This window comes from Protopterus annectens, chromosome 2.part1 (genome assembly GCF_019279795.1).
Source record: "Protopterus annectens isolate FY-2018-M chromosome 2.part1, PAN1.0, whole genome shotgun sequence".
Classification (NCBI taxonomy): Eukaryota; Metazoa; Chordata; order Ceratodontiformes; family Protopteridae; genus Protopterus; species Protopterus annectens.
In genome coordinates, this window is record NC_056729.1 from 506183587 (window position 1) to 506206407 (window position 22821).

The 22821-nt window shown below is 40.8% G+C and overlaps 1 pseudogene; it reads right to left on the minus strand.

Moving 5' to 3' along the window:
• Positions 1-3131: 3131 nt before the first annotated feature.
• The window catches only part of LOC122794858, a 55542-nt pseudogene continuing 35852 nt past the window's right edge, over positions 3132-22821 (minus strand).

Consider the following 22821-nt stretch of genomic DNA (forward strand, 5'->3'; position numbering starts at 1 on the left):
CTTGAAAGTTAGATTTATTGTTTCTGCAATGAAGTATTTTTCTTTTACTACAGAGTCTGTTTATATGATGTTTCCACCATAGGTGTTTATTATTGAATTGGGTGGTGTATTTATTTCTGAGTTTATATGCATCCATGCAGCTATTTACATATGCACATAATTTGTCAGTAAAGGATTCTGCATAAGCAATATGGTTGACAATATAGAGGGGGCTTTTACATTTAGCCAGGTCTTCACTCATTTTTAATAAATTGGCCTTTGCATAGTCTCTGAATACTGAGGTACTGGAGAATAAGTCAAGCTTAAGACTTATGGTGAATGTCACTGACTTGTGGTCCAATTTGGCAAGGGAGGAGGTTACAATTGGTGGGGAACAGAGCTGTCTCATATTGGTTAGGAACAATTACAGGATTTTATCATCCCTGGATGGGGTGTAGACTAACTGGTCCAGAGAGTTTGTATTGATGAAGTTCAGAAATCTCTGTGCCTATATGTTTTAGGATGCATAAGTCTCTCAGATGATGGAGGAATAGTTGTAGTCTCCTAGGAAAATGGTTATGGCTTAATATATAGGGACTTCATGTTAGTTAGGTAGGAGATACGGGCTGAAAAGGGACATAGAGGGGGTCCTGCAGTTAGCTATGATGTTATAAGGATTTACTCATAGTAAATTGAAAGTGGGGGAGTTCTAGGTTGCTATCTTCTTTAAAAAGTTTGAAGATGAGATTTTTTTTAAGACTATAGAGACACCTCAGCCTTTAGTGCATTTGTCAAATGTGATAGGTCTGTATGAGTGATAGGCTTCAAAGCCCTTTAGTGGTGGTGTACTTACATTGGTGTTGAACCACGTCTCTGTAATAATGCATATACTAGTTTGATGGATATAGTCTTACAAATGTAAAGCAGGAAAGTACTTGGGATAAACTGAAATTATTAATCAGTGTAACAAGTCAGCACTGAATATTTTCAAAGCAGGAAATGAAATGTATCATCACCAAGAATATTACACCACAAGTGGCTTATTTGTTATGAAGTACCTACCTCAGGTAAGATGGTGACAACAGAGAGAAAAGATGGCACAAAATGAAGTTAAAATAAGTTAAAAACTCAGATTTTTGGTGAGGCAATCTTATACCTTGAAACTAGAGTTAAAATGATCTAATATAAACAATTCCTGGTATGAGTTTAATTTCAGCTGTATTAATATGGTTTAAATAAAACACATGTTACAATAACATAAAAATAAATCTAAAATGAAAATAAATTAAAACAAGCTACATAAACCACAGGAACAGACTTAAGAAGCATTGTAAATTATTAGAAGCATGGTTCTATAGAAACATAGTATAGCCTGGCATTAGTTAAAGCTATAGTTAATCAAAAAATAAGGCAGTTAAAAGTCAACCCACACAATTAAATGCCATTTTTAAGCTACAAATTTTAGGTCAACTGTGGTATCTAGCCAAGGAAGGACACTTCCAAAGCCACTGAGGTGATAAGTTCCACAGGTGATGTGGTCAGAAGGCAAAGTTAGGTCCCAGTGGTCTAATGAATAAAGCATTAGCCTCTTAAAACAGGGATTATGGATTCAAGTCCTACCTGGGGTTATATAATCTTAATACATGATGAGCTAAGGGGATTGGGGTTGGCAAAATGGTTACGGTGTTTACCACACAGACACAAAGTACAGGGTTTAATTCTCATCTTTGAAGGGAAATTGGCTAGGCTTAAAATGCCCTGCAATGACAGCCAGCCTAGGCCTTATCTATAAATGTGTAAGCCTATAAAGGAATGAAAATCAGAAAAGTGCACCTGCAAAACCTTCAGCTACAGGAAAGCTGAACACAAACCCCTGAGAGGGGTACTATGATAACACCAACTCCTTCAGGTAGTAATAACTCAAGTTATAACCAGACAAATAAGTTATCGACAGAAACTTGAAGACAATTATGTAATGAACTTGTAGCCAGGTAAGACAATGCAGGACAGATGCAATATGCCAGCAATGTGAAGTACCTGTCAGTACAATAGGTAAAGTTATAACTAGAGGGTATATTCTGTTTATTGCATTCATTTCTTGACTCAATAAACTCAATGGACATGAACCTCCTTTAAGGGGTAACCCAGGTGTGTTGTCTGGCAAAATTACTTGCTTAGAAAATGGAGGCCTAGGGAATTAAAACTTGAGCTTCAGAATCCTGCATTTAAACAGCTCCTAGCATTAATCATCTGTACTAAGCTGCTAGAAAGACACATAACAAGCATATCTGATAAGAAAAAACATGACAGTAGTATTTTTCATATTAAAATAGTCATGGAAGGCTCATTCATTGAAACAGAGAAGCTGATACTGACAGCAGATAAGGACCTTTGTTATCGTTTTCTTTTTTAATTGGTTACACTAAAGATCATCTTATCCCCCCCCCCCCCAATAAATACTGACTTATGTATTCTGGAATTAAAGTAATGTGAAAATGTATTTGTGTTTTGTGGGGAGGGTTCAAAGTAAGAAAGAAATATTTCCTCTGGAGAAGACAGAGAAGGATCATAGTAAAATGGCGCCCTAGGCAAGGTAATGGACAGCCCCCTGCAGCCATACCAATGTATAATTGCTTGGTGTCTCTCGTCAGTTACCAAAAATCACAGTTAAACCTGTCAGTGCACATACTATTTCTTTTTTTGCTTCCACAATAATTACAGAGATTTGGATTTAATTTAAAACTATTTCAAATTTTACAGCAAATAAACTGATATCCACTAGCTAAACAAAACAAGTCTCACAATGAAACAGATTTAGCATGATCAACAGTAAACAACTCTTCCACTGAAACAAACAAAATAAATCACATTTATTGAAAATGCATCTTGCAATCCCTTAAACTACAAGACATGCTGGAATGCATAGTCAAACGGCATACAGTGAAGCACTAATTTATCTCTATGTCATTCCAGGAATTCAAAAGACAAATGTGCAATGCATTTGCTAACAGCGTGAGACAGTCCAGTTGGATGCAAGTGTCCCTTTTCAAGGGCAGCCTTGGAGTACTGTCTGGTAAAGTGGCCAGAGTCACAAAGTCAACAAATGAAGACTGAGAGAATCAAACTCTGCACTACAGAAGCAGTTCATAGCCTTACTCATCTGCAATAAGTACCAAAACGTGTTGTAGCCCAACACAATACAGTTCACAACCATGTGCCTGCAAAAAAAAAAAAAAACATGATTAATTGTATTCACAGTAAAAATATTTGACTTCATGCTGTCCAGTACTTTCACAGCCAAATATTAAATGTACTGTACAGTCAACAAAAGTAGGAAACCAAGTATCTTTCCTAAGGAATATGGCTCATACTGTTTACTACAATTAATTTCTTCCTTTACACCATAACTTCTGTGGGTTGTGGGAACCAAGTATTTATATACGTGACCATTAATTATAGCCATTTGCATGACTGTACACTTCATATATATCTGCTTGTGCACAAGTGAATAAATATATTTATAAATAATGGGACAGAAACCCACTTCAAGCCCCCTTTTCCCTCTCAACTTCTTAGCTGAAATCAAAGTCAAAGACCCACAAATCAGGAACAGATTTTAAATGCTTATCTTATGTACTTAGAAAGCGTCTGAAATAAAAAACTTTGCAAGCATTTTCTGAAGGATAAAAAGTCTAAAATCCATGGCTGCCCTTATTCAATGACCGCAATCCACAACAATTTGTCAGAAAGCCACATATTTTTACAAGGAATAGAGCAAAATACCTCTCAACTTATTTGCTCAAGAATTCTGACAGACAGTTTTTAAATATAATGTTATTGTATCTATTTGTTAACCAGGTAAACTCAATGTACCCCTTTTCATAAAAGATCCAGGAATATTGTCTGGCTGACTTGCTAAAACACATACAGTAGGCAAAAGGAGGTGGAAGGATTCAAACCCTGTACTTTTGACTACAAGACACAGTTTGTTAATAGCTCACAACCAGAAGTGTCAGACAACTTTAATTCAAAATGCATTTTCTGAACAACATCTATGAAATTCTAATGACTAACATTATTGACTATCATTCTAAATAATTTATTAGAAAATGAAAATTTCTAGCATTTGATATAGTAGACTAAGGTGCTAAACTCTTAATGAGCTGCTTCCTGTAGTCCATGGTTTGATTTTTTCTAGTACTATTTGCCTACTGTATGACTCTGAGAAAGGCAGTTAACCTGACTATGAATATCTACTGACCGATAATAATTCCCTATAAGTATAAAAAAAAAAACTGCACTTTATTTTACTTTTGCCTCTCCTTAAAAGTACTCAGTTGTATTTATTCTGCTGCATTTATTACTGCTTGGTAGTAGCCTGATTAAATTGTAACTGTTATTCTAAGCCTTTTGGTTTAAGCACTTGGGCTTCAGACCAGTTGTTTTACATTAAGAAGGTTTGTGGTCTGCACTGTTGTGGACAGGTAGAGTACATCCTTCTAAGTTGGGAATTGCTGATTGAAGGCTCAGTGTCTGTTATTCTAAAAGTGTATTAGTTCTGGTTTAAGCACTTGGGCTTCAGGCCAGTTATTTTTCATTAAGGCGGTTTGTGGTCTGCACTCTTGTGGGAGGAGAGGCTAGATTCTACCCTTCTGAGCTGAGAATTTCTGGTTAAAGGCTTATTGTGCCTGCTTATTTGAACTGTTTCTTTCTGAAATTGGTGCGTCTTGTTTGCTATAGCATAGACTATATTCAGGCATGCTGAATCTAGCTGTGTTTGTATAACTTGAGCACTAATCCAGACCATCATTTTTTGGAGAAGGTTCCCCTGTACCTTAGTGGCAGGAGTGTACAGTTAAAACTTGTCTGATCAAAGACTGCTGGAACGGGGTTCAGGTTTTAGCTTTTTATTTGTTAATTGGGTAATTTGTTTAAATCGGTTTGCTCATATAAAAAAATTGCACTTTATTCATCTGCTTTTACTGTATTTGTGTTTCTTTCTATTTTATTACTTTAGTTTGCTTTTGCTGCTTGTTCTTAAAAGCACTTAATTGCATTTATTCTGTTGCATTTATTACTGCTTGTTAGTAGCCTGATTAAATTGTAGTTTTTTTACATTAAGAAAGTTTGTGGTCTGCACTGTTGTGGCAGGACAGGTAGCTTGCATCCTTCTAAGTTGAGAGTTGCTGATTGAAGGCTTAGTGTCTGTTATTCTAAAAGTGTATTAGTTCTGGTTTAAGCACTTGGGCTTCAGGCCAGTTATTTTACATTAAGAAGGTGTGGTCTGCACTCTTGTGGAAGGGGAGGGTAGATTCTTCCCTTCTGAGCTGTGAGTTTTTGGTCAAAGGCCTATTGTGCCTGCCTATTTGAACTGTTTCTTTCTGAAATTGGTACGCCATGTTTGCTGTAGCATAGACTAAATTCAGACCTGCTGAATCTAGCTGTGTTTTTATAACTTGAGCACTAATCCAGACCATCATTTTTTGGAGAAGGTTCCCCTGCACCTTAGTGGCAGGAGTGTACAGTTAGAACTTGTCTGATCAAAGACTGCTGGAATGGGGTTCAGGTTTTAGCTTTTTATTGGTTAATTTGTTTAAATCAGTTTGCTTATTTGCTACTGTTATATTAAAAAATATATACTTTATGCATCGCTGCTTAGCTAGGGTTAAACTATTCCTGGCGCCATAAAGTCTGTTCTTCAAATTTTCCCTTAGAACTAGCCAGTTTTTTTTAGTTTTAGCACTCAAATCTGTTTTTATTAGCTCAGCACTTGCTCAGAACTCATTGTAAGCACTAGATAAGCTACAAATTATGACAGCACTCAATTTTCCTCACTTGTCTAGAGGAAAACAGTTTTTAGCACTTCATAAATAAGCACCTATCCAGGCATGTCTAAGGGTCAGCTCCTGGTGTTTTCTCCTGTCTACCTGATGAATCTGGGCATCTTGGGACAATGCAGAAATTCCATAATGTATACAGACAACCCTCTCCTCCTACCACCCAACCCTATAACCTGTGAGAGATGCACTTATATAGCCAAACTGGAAGCAAAGTTCTCTTCACCCAAGACTGGACTAGACAGTCAAGAGGAGAGGGTAAACACTTGCACCACATCACACTTATCACATAGTCCCTCAAAACCTACACCACCAAAACACACACACAGAAACACAGAACACACACCTACATTCGCGGACGCTCTCAATAAAAATATGCTCAAGCAACAGAGACCTCCAAAGCAGAAACGCAAGCAACCTCCATCCCCCAACACAACCCAAATGACACATAGCCCACAAACTCAGTGTGCCACTCAACCACAGGCCATAAGGCATAACAACGTACCCAACACTCTAGTCCTAGGTGACTCTGTAGTCAGGCACACTGATGTTCCACTCGCCAGGCTAAGCAAGAAGAAAGTTACTATCAGCTGCCTGTCGGATGCCAGGATCCACCACATAATGCACGCACTCAGCTCACTCCACAACAAGTACAAATATGACTCTGTCATTGTCCATGTTGGTGTGAATGACCTGAGATGCACGTTCCTGGACAACATGAAAAGAGACATGGAGGATCTCTCCAATCTTGTAGCCCAGGCAGGTATGACCCTAGCCCTGAGTAGCATCCTGCCATCACCCAGAATGATACCACAGTACAAGGACAACATGATTGACTTCAACAATTAGCTAAGCTTCTGGTGTCATTCTAAGGGGATCCAGTATCTGTCCGCCTGGGATGACATGATCGACAGACCACGATGCTTTGTCAGAGATGGCCTGCACCTGTCACCCTCGGTATTCTGGATACTGGCTAAGGCTCTTGCCACCCCTATAGTGCCTTTTTTAGGCATGGTTCAAATGACAAATTCACCACCGTAACAGGTACAAGCAAGAAAAATCTGAGGGTAATGGTACTCAATGCTAGAAATCTAAACCTCAAAATGCATTAACTCCAGGCACTCCTTAAAATGGAGAACATCGACATATGTGCAGTGACAGAGACCTGGTTCAAGGCTCCAGAGAGCACCCCTGCATTACCAGGCTATAATTCATACCACACCTTTTGGCCACTTAACCTGGACTGAAACACTAAAGACAGAGGCATGTCCATATTCCTTAAGGATATCCACACCTCCAGGCTAGTTGCTCAGCATAATGCATCCAAGATCATTCAAGTGCAACAAACTCTGGGCAAGACCGCAATCCAAATTGTAACTTGCTACAGATCCCTCACCATGCTCCAGGATTCCCACTCGTCATTTCTTGATACACTGGAAAATATTAGGGTACAACCCAACACCCTAATAACGGTCGATTTCAACTACCTCACCATTAACTGGAAAAACTACTCATTTACCAACTCTTTTGCTCAAGGTTTTCTGGAATCCATAAATTCCAGTGCCTTGGATCAACTTATCCACACCCCCACCATGGGGCAGCAATATCCTAGACCTGGTCATTACCAACATGGACGACCAGTGTTCCAAACCAGAGGTCAATTCCTCGTTGGTCAGATCCGACCACAAGCTAATCACCCTAGACATCCACATCCAGCTCCTACCCCCCCATTAGGGAAGCCACCATAAAATATTTCTACAAAGCCAACTTCATGCTTCTTAAGACAGAAGTGGCAAACTTCACGACACACATGCAGACAGACAAAATAAATAGGTGAGTGCAGGAGCTAGCCAGCTGGCAACTGCAGAGGAATTGTAATAGCCAAGTTAAGCACACAAGGGCTTAGTTTTATGTATTAACTGTTTGCAAATGGGATATGGAGAGGGGAAGACTGCTAAAAAGAGGGTGAAAATAAAAGTATCTAAGGAAGGAAGGAGAATGTGATGGAGTGAGAAAGATAGAAAATGCTGCAATAAAATGGCTAGTTTATGAAAACGTATGTGCTAAGTATAGAGGAACGAAAAAAGGTAAGATAAAAAGCAAAAGAGGAATGTACTACCAAACATGGGTACAGACGTGGGCAAGGGAATAGAGACAACTTGAGCATGAGAACAGAAGCAAGAATAAATGCAAAGTAAGGTCAGGCCAACCCACTGGATATCACAATATAAACCTGGAATCTGTCCTAGCAAAATAGCAAAAAAAAAAAAAAAAAACAGTAAACAAGAACAGGTATCATAAATATAATGGAGTTGAGAGATAGGGGTACAATGGGACAAAATGAAATTAAAATATTCAGGAAATTAGAGAGAAAGTAACTAGCATATATTGGATTCCATAGTCCTAAATTCTAAAGAGTATTTATTTATTCACAAACTGACCATTTTCTCTCTTCCTGTAATATACAGGCTAGGAAGACACCACTATTAGATGCAAACTAAAAAATGAGCTTTGCAAGTTGCAACTTATGTATAAAAAGAGACAGATCCCAGCAGTGAGATGGCAGATGACAAACACATTCTGCATATAAATATTACTCATTTGCATTTGAGGCAGTTCTTATAGACAAGGCTGAAGTAATCTGTGACATGTTAAAATGTAAAAGAGAGAGTTCCTGGTATATTTCTTTCTTACCAATAAAAGGCAAGTGGAATGACTATGGTCAAGAATACCAGCATATGCTAATGGCAGAATTAAACATACTTGTACCCCGACCCACGCTAGCATTCTCACTTGTATACACAGACACACACACACACACACACACACACACACACACACACACACACACACACACACACACACACACACACGCACACGTGCACATGCACATACACACACGCGCGCACACACACGTACGCAGTTCTGCAAAATGTGTTTCTCTATTTAAAAAAAAACAAAACAAAAAAAAAAAAACAACAATCTCTACCAGTTTATATCTGCCACAAAAGCTGCAAAACAACAGAACAAAAGTCTTGCATGCACTCTGCAATTCAGTGATTCATTTCCCATGGTTGATCAACTCAAATTTCATGGGTTGACCTTCCTCCTGTGAAAATCTCGCCTGAGAGGACTGTGTAGACATCTTCCTGGCTGATGCTGAGATCTATGTGGGCTGAGAAGGAGCATTTTGTTTTAAACAAGCCAAAGCCATGATGGGGCATTTTTAATAAGCCCGGACAGGGTGTTTTTTTAATTTTATCTTAAAACTGATCCAGGCCTCCTAGCCAGCACCTGACCCCAGGCAGCTGCTTAGGTCACCTTGTGCTAGATCTGGCTCTGGGAGAAGATGATGACTGCCTCAGATGTATTCCTACTTTGGCTCCTACTTAAGTATGGTAGAAAATAAAATAATAATTAAATATACATTGAATGGACTTTGACTGAATGCACATTTGAAAAACAAACTGATAATGAATAAACTGCAATAGTATGCAGACCTTGGAAATGGGACACCTTGTATACTGACACCATTAAATTGTATATTTCCTTATTTTTCTTCCAGCCTGATTGGCAGTCTAGTCCCCCTATGTTTTCACCCCCACTTGCTTGGCGGTTTTGTCTCCCATGCTTTATTTATCACTCTGTCTCTCTTCTTAGTTGGCATATTCCCATCACCCAATTGCTTTTAAGAGGAGAATTTTGTTAAGCACATTTATTGCTGTGAAGATAGTATCTGAGCTCCATGTGCCTATCATATGTAACCAGGAATCAGTTTTCCTTAATGCTTTTCTCTCCAGGGTACTCTGTATGTCATTCATGCACTACAAACAAAAACAACACAAACAGGTCTCTCTGAACTCATTATTAAAATGTGCATTCTTAGTGCAGAGTAGTCAAACATTTCTGCACCCAGGTCTAAAGTTCTGGTCATCTCCAGAGATCACTCATGCAGAGGAAAGTCCCAGTCTCTCTCCCTGAACTAAGAAAACTGGCCATCAGCTGTTCTGTTTTAGATTTCCTGGCTGCTGCTACACATGGTTCAGAAGAGGCAGGTTAACTGAGAGTTTAGTAAGTGCTGCAAAATGAAGGATAGAACATTTAGTGCAGTGTGAATGTATTACATCATTTGCAATGGTTTTCAGGGTAAATGATTTACCCTTAAACACTTGCTCCATTTTTTTTATCTGGGACAAAAATAGAACTGCTTGCTTACAGTGCAGATACTTAAGCTAGATGGAATATCGAGGGTGATAATTAATTTTATATTTTATTTTCCAGGTCTACTGAGTACGCCTGTACTTCTCCAGACTTGCTCTGACCCATGCTTGGAGATGAAGAAGGGTCTAAGGCATCCGAGTGCAGTGTCATACTCCTGCCAGGGGTATTTTCTTTCTTATGCCCTAGCTTCCCCATTTTTCCCTGCATATCACTGTATTCCTTATGGATAGACATGCAATGGAGGCATGCAGCATATTGTCCACCCTCTAATCCATCTCAGCCAATGTCCGCACAGCTATTATAATTTTAGGACACACTACCTTACATGTCTCCAGCCTCTCCCAGTGATAAAATGTGAACAGCATGCAGATGCATGCCCTTCTCCCGGGATAAGCACTCACATCCTTCCCTTTCTTTCATCCGACCCCTGGCATGTCTCAGAATTTTGAGAAAGTGATTGAATGTGGGTCACCTGGTCCATAGTTAGGGCTTTATCCCTCTTTGCCATGGTGTGGCCATTGATTGATGCTATGTTTCTGCTGCAGAACAACCACTTGTACTGCAAGATACTAGAGCAGCATTATTTTATATTTTTCGTTTCAGCTTTTTATCTTTGGTGGCTTTTTCATGAGATGAGATTTCAACAGTAATGATTCTGCAGCCAAAACACCATCTGACTGTGTGCCCAGCAACTGCAGTAGTTTGGAATGGTGCTCTTCTTACTAGACACATAGTTACTTTTGTCTGAAAACATAAAGAATAAACATTTTGGCTTTATTTATTTTTATACTGTGCTCTAGAGAGAGAGAGAGAGAGAGAGAGAGAGAGAGTGGTGTGTGTGGGTTTGAGTGTGAAAGCATGCGTGTGTGTGTGTGTGTGTGTGTGTGTGTGTGTGTGTGTGTGTGTGTGTGTGTGTGTGTGTGTGCGTGTGTGTGTGAATGTGCACGGCAGGACAAGTACAAAGGCTTTCTGTTTGTGGTGAGCATTTTAAGAGTATAATAGAGAAAACTACAGTTTTTCTTCAGTTAACGTTACAGGCAAATGGAAAAAAAAAAGAGGGAAGCGAATGTAAACTGTAAATAGGAAAATAAAGCCCAAATTGATATGAAGTGTTTTCCAGTAATGAGCTGTTTTATAAAATACAGACAGTGTATGCTTACTTTATCTTTTCCAACCATTCCTGGTACAAGTCAGACAAACATAACATCTTAAAAAGGCACAGCTGCTTCTTGACAAGATGTTAAGTAACCCTTCTGATTTTTTGGTGGTTCCTATGTCAGGACACCTCCTTTTTTCAAGTTCTAGTGTCTTCATTCACTTCATTATTTTAACAGTTTATTTTTCCCATGGTAACCCTACAAAAATATTGCACTTCATTTTCTGTCTGAATGTCACATCCAAGGATAAAAAGAATACTGCTGTTAATTAAGCAGGTACATTTTAAGTGATCTTTTAAAGTGCTCTGTGAACTATGGAAAATGCCACAGTTTATCATTAGGCAGAGAAACTCAGTTCATACAAGCCAAATTAAACAAAAGTGTATCATCACTTTCCAGCAGAGGAAATGTCTCAGATTTGACTTTGGTATATTTCCCCTTTATTTCCATACTCTCTTCTAGCTTTTGTCCTTTCTTGTCATCCTCCATCTACAAACTCATCCATTAGTCAATTGTAAATTCATCCCTAGGTCATACAGTCTACAGTGGACTAGTATCCATATGTTGGAAAAAAGAAGTCATGTCTTACCATAACGTTCCATCTGTGTTGTTGATCTTCGTTCATTCATTACTGATGGGTTATCGGCTCTGTCCTCGGAACCAAGCCGGCCAATATCAAGCTTGCGTCTGCCAAAAACTCTCAAGTCAAGGTCCTACCCAGAGTGCTCTGCTCCCTGCTACCTCAGATTGAGTTTGCAAGTTGAGAGATAAAAGTAGAGGCTACCTCTGGTCATAACAGACCTGCAATAAAGGAGTACATGAGACCAACCAGGAACCTCCAGATGGGGGACGGAGGGTGGGAAGTCATGACGGAATGAAGATCAACAACACAGATGGAACGTTATGATAAGACATAACTTCTTTATCTGATGTTGTTAATCTTCATTCATTCAGTACTGATGGGACAGAGTTCTCGGCTACCTGTATCCCTGGGTGGCCCTCATGGAAGGACACTCCTGAGCACCATGGAGCCAAAGGAAGCTCTACTTCTGGAGGCCAAGTTCAATTTGTAATGAAGAATAAAGGTATGAGGTTTGGCCCAAGTTGCAGCTGAGCAAATATCATTGAGGGAAGCCTTAACATGGAGTTGCCATAGATTTTGTAGAATGAGCTTTCTCTCTATGAGGCAAGGTGAGATCATTTTTGTTGTAGATAAAGGTAATACAATTTCTCAACCACGAAGCCAGTGTAACTTTTGATACAGGATGACCTTGTCTAGGTCCAGAAAAAGCCAGAAACAGTTTGTCTGATTTACGGGCAGATTTTGTTCTGCCCAGATAAAATCGTATTTGCCTATGAACATCCAAGGAGTGCAGGCAATATTCTCCCTTGTTAGAATGGTTAGGAAAGAACACTTGGAGGTCAGCAGATTGGTGGATAGATTGCTCTGACACCACTTTTGGTAAAAAGGAAGTATTAGTTCTCAGTGATACCCTATCCTTATGGAAGATGAGATAGGGAGGTTTGATGTATAAGGCTTGAAGTTCTGACAAGCGCCTGGCTGATGTGATTGCAATCAGAAACAAAGTTTTCCAAGAGAGATATTTTGCATCACATGAAGACACAGGTTCAAAGAAGGAAGCTGGTAGAGCTTGCAGAACCAATGCCAAATCCCAAGGTTGTACCGGTTCTCTAAAGGATAACCCCTTTCAAGAAAGTTTTACAGAGTCTGTGTGACATAAGTAAAGAATCTTGAAAACCAATGTGGAAATTTGAGATGGCAGCTAAATGCACATGAATAGTAGATGCAGACACCCCAGAGAGGAAAAGATGGGATAAGTAATCCAGTACCACCGAAACTGGGGCTGACAAGGGGTCTAACTGTTTATTCGCTGCCCATAGAGAGAACCTTTTCCATTTGTTAAGATAGATTAGTCTGGTGGACAATTTATGAGATGCAATAAGAATATTATGTACCGGGATGAGAGGTTTTCATGCCTGATGATCATTGGAAGTGGAGAAACCAAGCTGTCAGTTTCAGGGTTGTTAGATTGGGGTGAATCAGACCTTGCAGATGGGAGATCAATGTTGGGGATGGATTGAAGATCCACGGTTTATCTAGCAGGTGAGGCCAGAGGAAGGGAAACCAGACTTGTCGAGGTCAGTATGGAGCAATGAGGATCACTTTGCTCTTCAACTGTCATGCTTTCTTCAGCAATTGGGAGATGAGGGGAAGAGGAGGATAAGCATAAAGTAGACCCGAGGGCCAAACGTGGACTAGAGCATCTCTCAGTGACTGTCCCCAAGGGGGGATGAGGGCAAAATAGTTGCTGCACTTGTAGTTGGTTGGGGAGGCAAAGAGGTCGCAGCAAGGCTGGCCCCAGCAGTTGAAGATTTATTCTGCTATCATAGGATTGAGGGACCACTTGTGAGGTTGCAGAATGCATCTGCTCAATTTGTCTGCTATCATGTTGGATCTCCCGAGAATGTGCGTTGCAATTAGAAAGCCGTTGGAAGCTATCACCCATTGCCATATTCTCAAGGCCTCTCGGCATAACGGGTAAGATCTAGTGCCCCCCCTTGTTTGTTGATGTACCAGACCACTGACATGCTGCCTGATTGGATCATAATAGTCCTTGATGGAAGGATGGAATGAAATGCTTGCAACGCTAGTAGCATCGCCCTCAATTCCAGGACATTGATATGCAAAAGGGCCTCTGTCTCCAACCAGGTGCCTTGGACAGAGTTTCCCTGACATAGCCCCCCAACCCCATCAGGGAGGTGTCCATGGTCACCGTGGCTATCGGTTGATGGGGGTTGAAGGGGCAACACCATTGTTGGGGATTTTAAGACATCCACCAGAGTAAGTCTTGCTTGCATCTGTGAGTTACACATATCTGAAAAGACAAAGGATGTTGTAGAGGGTACCACTGAGTGTGAAGTAGCCACTGAAGGAGTCTCATGTGGAATCTGGCCAGAGGAACAATGGTGGTTGAGGCTGCCATTGATCCCAAGAGTTGGAGAAGAGATCAAGTGGGAGATTTGTGGTGACAGAGCAGCGGTTGAATCTGTTGCCTTATTCTCTGAAGCCTGTGGTCCAGAAGGGATGCTGTGCAATTTCTCGTGTCCAATAGTATCCCTATAAATTCCAAAGACTGAGTTGGGGTCATGTTGAATTTCTCCCAGTTTATAGTGATTCCCAGGCTTTGAGCTGTTAGGAGAGTGTAGTGCAGGGCTTCTTCCAGTAGACGCTTGGTGGGAGTGGTGAGGAGCCAGTCATCTAGATATGGAAATGCCTGGAATCCTTGAAGTCACAAGTGAGCGATAACCACTGCCATACATTTGGTGAACACCCTGGGGCTGTAGAGAGACCGAAGGGCAGAGCTTGAAATTGGTAGTGACTGGCTCCTATGTGGAAGCGGAGGTATCTTCTTGAGTGTTTGTCCATTTTTATGTGGTAATACATGCCTTGAAGATCTACAGAGCACATCCAATCATCTTCTGCCAGAAGAGGAAGGATAGACTGAACTGTGACCATCCGGAATTTCTCTGTTTTTACAAATTTTTTCAGTGTGCTGAGATCCAGAATTGGTCTCCAGTCCCCTACCTTTTTTGGCACTAAAAAGAACCTTGAGTAAAAGTTGGATCCTATCTGGTCTGGGGGGACGTCTGGATGACTTTTTTTTGTAGCAGCTTTTGGATTTCGTGTGCTGCTGCTTCCCTTTGACTGGGTGGAACATCAGGTAATATTCTGGATGAGATTGGACAAAGATGGAAGGGGATGCGATAGCCTCTGGATATTATCCATTGTACCCAAGAGTTGGTAGTTATATTTTGCCAGGCAGCGGGGTACATGGAAAACATGATCCCCGACTGCTTCCAGGGATGAGCAGTTGGGCAATGCTTCAGAAGCACTGATAGGGTTGACCAGAGAAGGAATCTCTGGAACCCCGGTTTTGCAGACCTCCTCTGCCCAAAAAGAGGCATTTTCCATTAGGGTTTCCCCCTCTGCCTCTAGGGGAGAACTCGACACGTGTGTCCTGGAAAGTGCCCTGTGATTTCCTGTGCCACATCTTCCAGCTCCTCTGATTTCTGGAGTAGAATCACTGAGGAGTGGAGTGTCTGACAGCAATGGCAGACAGGGTCTTGCCATCTTGTTCTCACCTTCCCAGCATATCTTTTACTTGAGGGCCAAACAAAGAAGTGGCCTTGATGGGGGCATTCATGAAGGAAGCCTTAAAGGAGTCCACAAAGTCACAAAGGTGCATCCAGGCATGTCGTCTGGTAACAATACCCATGCCTGCTGCTCTAGCCGCCCCTTCCATTGCATGAGAAATAAGACACATGGAAGAGTTGGAAATGGACTCTAGGGTAGCTATCTGAGAAGTCACATTGTCACAGACCTCATCAGAAACAGCTCCTGCCAAGGTTTCAGAGAGCTGGTTAATAAGATCCCTCTGAAGCCTGGTAAAGTGTGCCAAATAGTTCAAAGACCTCACAGCGAAGGTTAATGAAGCAAGCACATGCTTCCCTAGTCTGTCAATTGCCCAGGACTCCTTGTTGAGTGGATGGACACTTTGGCTCTCTTCTGCCAAATCCTTCTTAGTTGCAGCCACCACTACCATAGCATCTACTGGAAGACCTTGTGACCAATGTGGGTGCTCAGCTGGGGGTGATAATATTTTATCTGGTCTCCTTGGTATTGCTTCCAGGGTTGCGCACTAGACGATGAGCTGGACGAGCTCATCAGCAGGTGAGGTGACCAAGGAGGTAGGGGGCAGGATACGAAAGGCCTGCAGGAATACGGATTCCTCAGAGGAAGGATTAGAGAACTTCCAGTCACCTCTCTGTCTAAGGATCTCAAGGATGTCGCCAAAGGACACCTCATCAGAGGGTGACCGCAGAGACCCTTCCCTGTCATCAAAATCCATATCTTTAGCCAATGACTCCTCAGTAGAGTCCATGTGCTTCCTCTTGTGCGATGCTTTGCAGGGTATTTCCTCAATGTGAGGTTCTAGGGAAGACTGCAAAGAGGTGGTCTCCTGAGGAGGAGAAACTTGAGGCCCTTGTGCCCAGTGTCTGGTGGTTGTGGCTTGTGACAGTTGCAGCACAGAGGGGGAAGAGGACTCCAACATGTGGGATTTGCCAGTGGAGGCAAGCGCCCTCTCCATGACCTGGAAGGTTGGCCCACCCAAGGAGGGATGGGATCCCAGAACCGAGCACAACACCCTTGGAACTGGGGGTTACATTCCACCCCAACCAGCCCACCCCCAGACTAGGAGTCTCAAGAGGACCATGAACCATGAAAGAGATAGGATCCCTGGAGGGTGCCATAGAAAAATATTGTAATGAAACCAGGAATGCCCTCCCCCATGGCACAACCAATGGCATGTGTATGGTGCTATGTATGTCTGATGGTGCCAGGGCAAGTGCATGGTGCTGTGTATGTCTGATGATGCCAGGGCATGTGTATAGTGCTGTGTATATCTGATGGTGCCAGGGCATGTGTATGGTGCTGTATATGTCTGATGGTGCCAGGGCATGGGTATGGTGCTGTACATGTCTGATGGTGCCAGCGCATGTGAATGGTGAGTATTTCTGATAATGTCAGGATATGTGCATGGTGCTGTTCATGTCTCATGCTGCCAGAGCATGTGTATGGTGACATGTATGTCTGATGGTGTTAGGGCATGTGCATGGCATTGTACATATCTGATGATCCCAAGGTATGTGCATGCTGCTGTGCATGTCTGATGGTGCCAGGATATGTGCATGGTGATATCCATGTTTGATGGCACCAGGAAATGTGCATGATGATGTGTGTGTGTCTGATGGTGCCATGGCAGGTACATGTGCTGTGCATATCTGATGGTGCCAAGACATATGCATGGTGCTGTGCATGTCTGATGGTGCCAGTGCATGTGCATAACGGTGTGCATATCTGATAATGCCAGGACATGTGCATGGTGATGTCAGTCTTCTTACCCCATTAATTTAAACCTTGGATGAGAGTTGATTCCAGGGCTTTGGGACACCAGACTCATCCTACACAGAATGCTTTGGGTTCATGATCTTCTGCTTTGCCAGCCAATTCCTACCAATCTGAACATGTTTCCAAACCTAGGCCTCCATGGTGGCAAAAGATCAGATGACTACTTTAACCATCAGTGGCATTGGCATGGCCCTTGTTTAATCACAGATGATTTTAATGGTATATATTGACAGATGTTCAATTCTACTGAAGTGTTAACAGTCATAATTAGACTTCTCCCACTATTGTAACTGGAAATATTACCCATCACTTTCTAAAAACATAAATTCTTTTAATTTGTCAGATTTATTTTATATAAAATATTCCATTTGTTATAATTTCTGTAAACATCAGTGTTCAAGTGCAGTAATCTTATTACATTTAGCAGTAATGGGGTCAGAAGTGGACTTTTTACTGCATCTTAACTTTCCAAACAGGATCACAGCACTCCAATTTACAAGTACATACACAAGTCCAGATTGAACTAAAACTAGTCCACTATAAGAAATTGATCACAGACTCACTGTTATTAAGCTGGACAAGTCAAACTCTTTAAACCACATGTCCAACCAAGCTTGCAGGTTAAAACTCAAAGGAATGATTGCCTCCATGTAACCCCCCATGCTGTTTTACTTATATATACTAACTGTATGATTGCACATCACTGGAGAATGGAGAAAACACGTGATAGGGGTAAAAAAACTACTTTTACAAGAATCTCATTTCAACCAAAATCTATACGAAAATATTTTGGTAATTACAGGCTCAATGAATTTGATTCATCCAATTTACTGCCAAGGGGTTACTTTCACCTTAGGGTTGATCTTCCAACTAAAACACATCATTTGGCAACGTTATTTTTGTTAATCTTTTAAGTATATCCCCCAGAAAATGCAGCCACAGAAAGGAAAAACAAAATGAAAACTCCAGCAAAGCTAGAACTTCCACTGAGTGACCTCCTGAACCTCTTGTGTCAAAGGCACATGGGATACATGCAAATGATCCTTATGAACATCAGGTGTTTCAGCTAATTGGCAATTCTGCATGCCCATGACTTGTTTCGTCATTTTTATGGGCAATTTCAGGCCAATGAAGCCAAACCCCACTAGCTGTGGATATACATATTTTGGCCTTGTTAATTGCCAATTAGCTGAAACACCTGATGTTCATAAGGGTCATTTGCATATATCCAATGTGCCTCTGAAACAAGAGGTTTGGGAGGTCACTCAGTGGAAGTTCTAGCTTTGCTGGAGTTTTCATTTTGGTTTTACTGACTGTTTTTTCAGTGACATTCTCACTTATTGTTTTAGTTTGTTGTTTGGGATATTTTTGCAGTGACCCCAATGATAATGGACATCACCTGGGTATAACAGCCCTGTGTTTCTTATGCTTAGTCAAACACTCTGCTTGTGCTGTGCAGATGAGGTCATAACAATGTTGAAATATGCATATCCTCAGCTAGTGGGGTTTGGCTTTGTTGGCCTGAAATTGTCCGTTACGGCAATTAAACAAGTCATGGGCATTCAGAATTGCCAATTAGCTGAAAGACCTGATGTTCATAAGGGTCATTTGCATATATCCCATTTGCCTCTGACACAAAAGGTTTGGGAGGTCACTCAGTGAAAGTTCTTGCTTTGCTGGAGTTTTCATTTTGTTTTTACTGATTGGTTTTTCAGTGACTTTCTCACTTATTGTTTTAGTTTGTTGTTTGTGATATTTTTGCAGTGACCCTAATGATAATGGGCATCAGCTGGTTATAACAGCCCTGTGTTTCTTATGCTTAGTCAAACTGTCTGCTTGTGCTGTGCTGACGAGATCATAACAAGGCCGAAATATGCATATCCACAGCTAGTGGGGTTTGGCTTTATTTTGCCTGAAATTGTCCATTAAAATGACGAAACAAGTCATGCGCATTCAGAATTGCCAATTAGCTGAAACACCTAATGTTCATAAGGGTCATTTGCATATATCCCATGTGCCTCTTACACAAGAGGTTTTGGAGGTTATTCAGTGGAAGTTCTAGCTTTGCTGGAGTTTTCATTTTGTTTTTACTGATTGGTTTTTCAGTGACGTTCTCACTTATTGTTTTAGCCACAGAAAGGAAGGAAGGGATATGGTCATGTGACATGAAGTCCAGTCAGCAGTAACTCCCATATCCTGTGCCACTGACATGATAAATCATAGCTGATGTAGACTTGAAAATGAAAATAAAATAATCTGTAAAATGTTATGTGTAGTGCATCTTGACAGCCCTCCAACCCATGACTATGCTAGAAATGTTGACAATACAGCTCATAGTGACTCCTTTATCATCAGTATTCATTCTGCTTTCAGTATATCTGTACTTCTAAAGGGAAGTAGCTGTGTGGACATGTGATCCATAGATTCAGCTTCCTGCATATGACTAGTCCTGAGTGTCTGAAAAATCAGATTACGATTCAAGGAAGATAAAGAAATACAAAAAGTGATTTTTTTTAAACTCAGTATTACACTACTAAAGCATTTTTGTTAGGGAACTTTGCCTCTCTGGGCCTCTTGATATCAGGGTGCAAGCCTGCACCCCCAGTTTATGTATATATGAACTCTTAGCTTGATCTACCTATATGTAGGTAGAATCCTCCATGGGACTGCAGCCTTGGATTTATCAAATGTCCTCCCCCCACCACTTATACTTGTAGTTTTGAAATGCTGAAGGCTAAAATGAAAGACTTCAGAATTTCAGCACGGACCCCCAAGGAATAATTCTCTACTCTCTATAAAATTTGGAAGACTTATACTGCTGGACCTGATCTGAAAATGTTAACTAACTTAAAAGAGTTAAATAACTTTTGTTTGGATAAAAAGCCATAAATTGTTGCAACACAGAGATAAATTTCAGCTAATGACATAGATGCAAAACTTAACTGTGTATATTTAGTCATCATCTGACATGTGTTTGAACAATCTGTGCTTCTCATCTGCCTGTCTGCAATTACCTATCATATCCCATACATTTATTAAGCACTGTTTAATACTTTGTTGATTCTGTTTTATTTATTTTAGAATCTGAGTATCAGTACACACAAACATGACTGCACAAAGGATATGGAATGCACAACGAGAATTATTTATTATGAAAGGAATAAGAAATATCTTTAGAATTAATGGCAATGAGGAATAACAGACCACAAAAAGGCAAAGTCTGACCAAATGCTGTGGCCAAGATGTTGACGGTCAGCTATTTTCCAGAAGGTATTAGAAAGTCCTTCTCAGTACTGTGTAATGCAATGCATCAATGGAAGCTATTAGATAAAGACTGTTGCATTCTATCACAGCAGTCTGTCTTAATATTTTCTGTGTATATTACTGTAATCACACTTTATACTCCACCTTCCACAACATAAAGGTAAATGAGATTCTGTAATACACTATTGAAAAGAATGCACTGTTTCCCAGATATGAATTCCCCATCCTTCAGCTTTATATTTATTAGTTCAAACTGATCAAAAAATAGCATCTGAGCTTTATTCTGTAATGAATATACAATAGGAACAGGGGTCTTCTTGCCAGGAATTTTCCCTGCTAACACTTCCTCAATAACCACCAAAGAGAGATAATGGAACAATGTAGCAGATATCTGCAATGTCTCCAGTGCATAATATTTCAGTGCACTTCTGCTACGGAGTGATTTCTGTACCCCTGCACTTATGACAAACTTATAAAAAGAAGCCCAGTATTTTTCACCATTTTGGTTCCTCTACAAGCATATATGATAACATTCTAGGACTAATGTAGGCTTGCCATTTTGACTGCTGACTGTACTGTAACACTGGCCACTGATGCCAGGAGCTGCTGTTATACTGCTGCCAGCATCTGTTGACATGATGCATTAACTGCCAAAAATCAAGGATACCTGAACATATATACATGCATGCAAGGCATTAGACTGAGTACCAACAACTACACCTGTTTAGTCGACACAATTTGGTTAACACAAATGGATGGCCGACAGGTTGAAAGATCACCATTCCCAAGTAAGGGAATATTTTCCCTGGGGTTTGTGTGATCTAGGAGATAGTATATATAAAATTAGCTGGGGTGAAGGAGCTTGCCCCACTACAAAAACACTTGTCTTTGGTTTAGTCTGCTTCAGGTTAATTACACAGCATGTGGAGAATATGTTGGCCTTTTGATGTTTGTACATCAATCATCTGGAAGTCAGTGTAGGCACACAGTTGATCTAGTGCTCTACACCTGTGTATATATGTATATATAGATAGATAGATAGCTAAAGATATGTACATACAGTATATCATGCTGACTTTCCCCTTTTCTTTTGCCGACTGCATTTCTGTGTCTTTTGTATTTACTATTTTGTACTTTTGACATACATCTCAACCTCTAAAGTTTAAAAATCATAGCACTGAACTTTGAAAATGATCGCAGAGGGCCAGGCCGAAAAGAGAAGCACTTTTATACTTTTCCAAATAGAAGAACTTCAGGTACTAGACCTGCCATAGTTACTTATAAAGATACTTTGTATGGGCTTTCTTTAGTTATTTCATAAGGGACAGATTTAGACAGACCATCTCATGCTCAAGGAAACTGCTGTGAGCAAAAGTAACAGTTTCCAAGATCAATGGAAATGAGAATCACAGGTATATTTTGCCACATCAAGGAAAGACCACATTATCTGCTAATCTTTATGTCTCTGAATTGTGTGGGGATACCGCTAGTACTAATCAGCACTTGTCAGCAGTAATCACCTCTGTCAGCCAATGCCTCGCATTGCATTGGCACAAGCGCTCCTCTCATTCGTGCACACATTGAAGCACACACACACACACACACACACACACACACACACACACACACACACACACACACACGCACGCATGCACATACACAAGCACACACACACGCGCGCGCACACGCACACACGCACATGCACACATGCACACGCACACACAAGCACATGCACACATACACACACACACACATGCACACACACACGCAAGCACACACACGCACATGCACGCAGACGCGCACACATGCACAAGCGCACACACGCACATGCACACATGCACATGCACACACAAGCACATGCACACATACACACACACACACACACACATACACACACACATGCACACACACACACGCACACATGCACACATGCACACATGCAGACACACACACACAAGCACATGCACACATACACACACACACACACACACACACACACACACACACACACACACACACACACACACACACACACACACACACACACACACACAAAATACTGTCATACCTCTTGCCTGTTCCTGAGTTCACGGAACATCCCTGATGTAGCTTCTTATTTTTTTACTTGCCCCTCATGAATTATGGATGATTGCAGTCAGTCAATAATGTCAGACATTTGAGTTTCATTCTTTGTATTGTTCAGAAATTGCATTGTGAGTCTAGATTTGTTGCCCTATTAACTTTATAAATGAGTAATAGTAATATTTCAGAATATTCCCTGGTGTTGTCTAGTGCTCTTCCTGGACTTGTCTGGAATTCTTGAGCATGTCTGAAAGAGGTATCATGTCCCTCCCCCAGGCACTCCCCCATC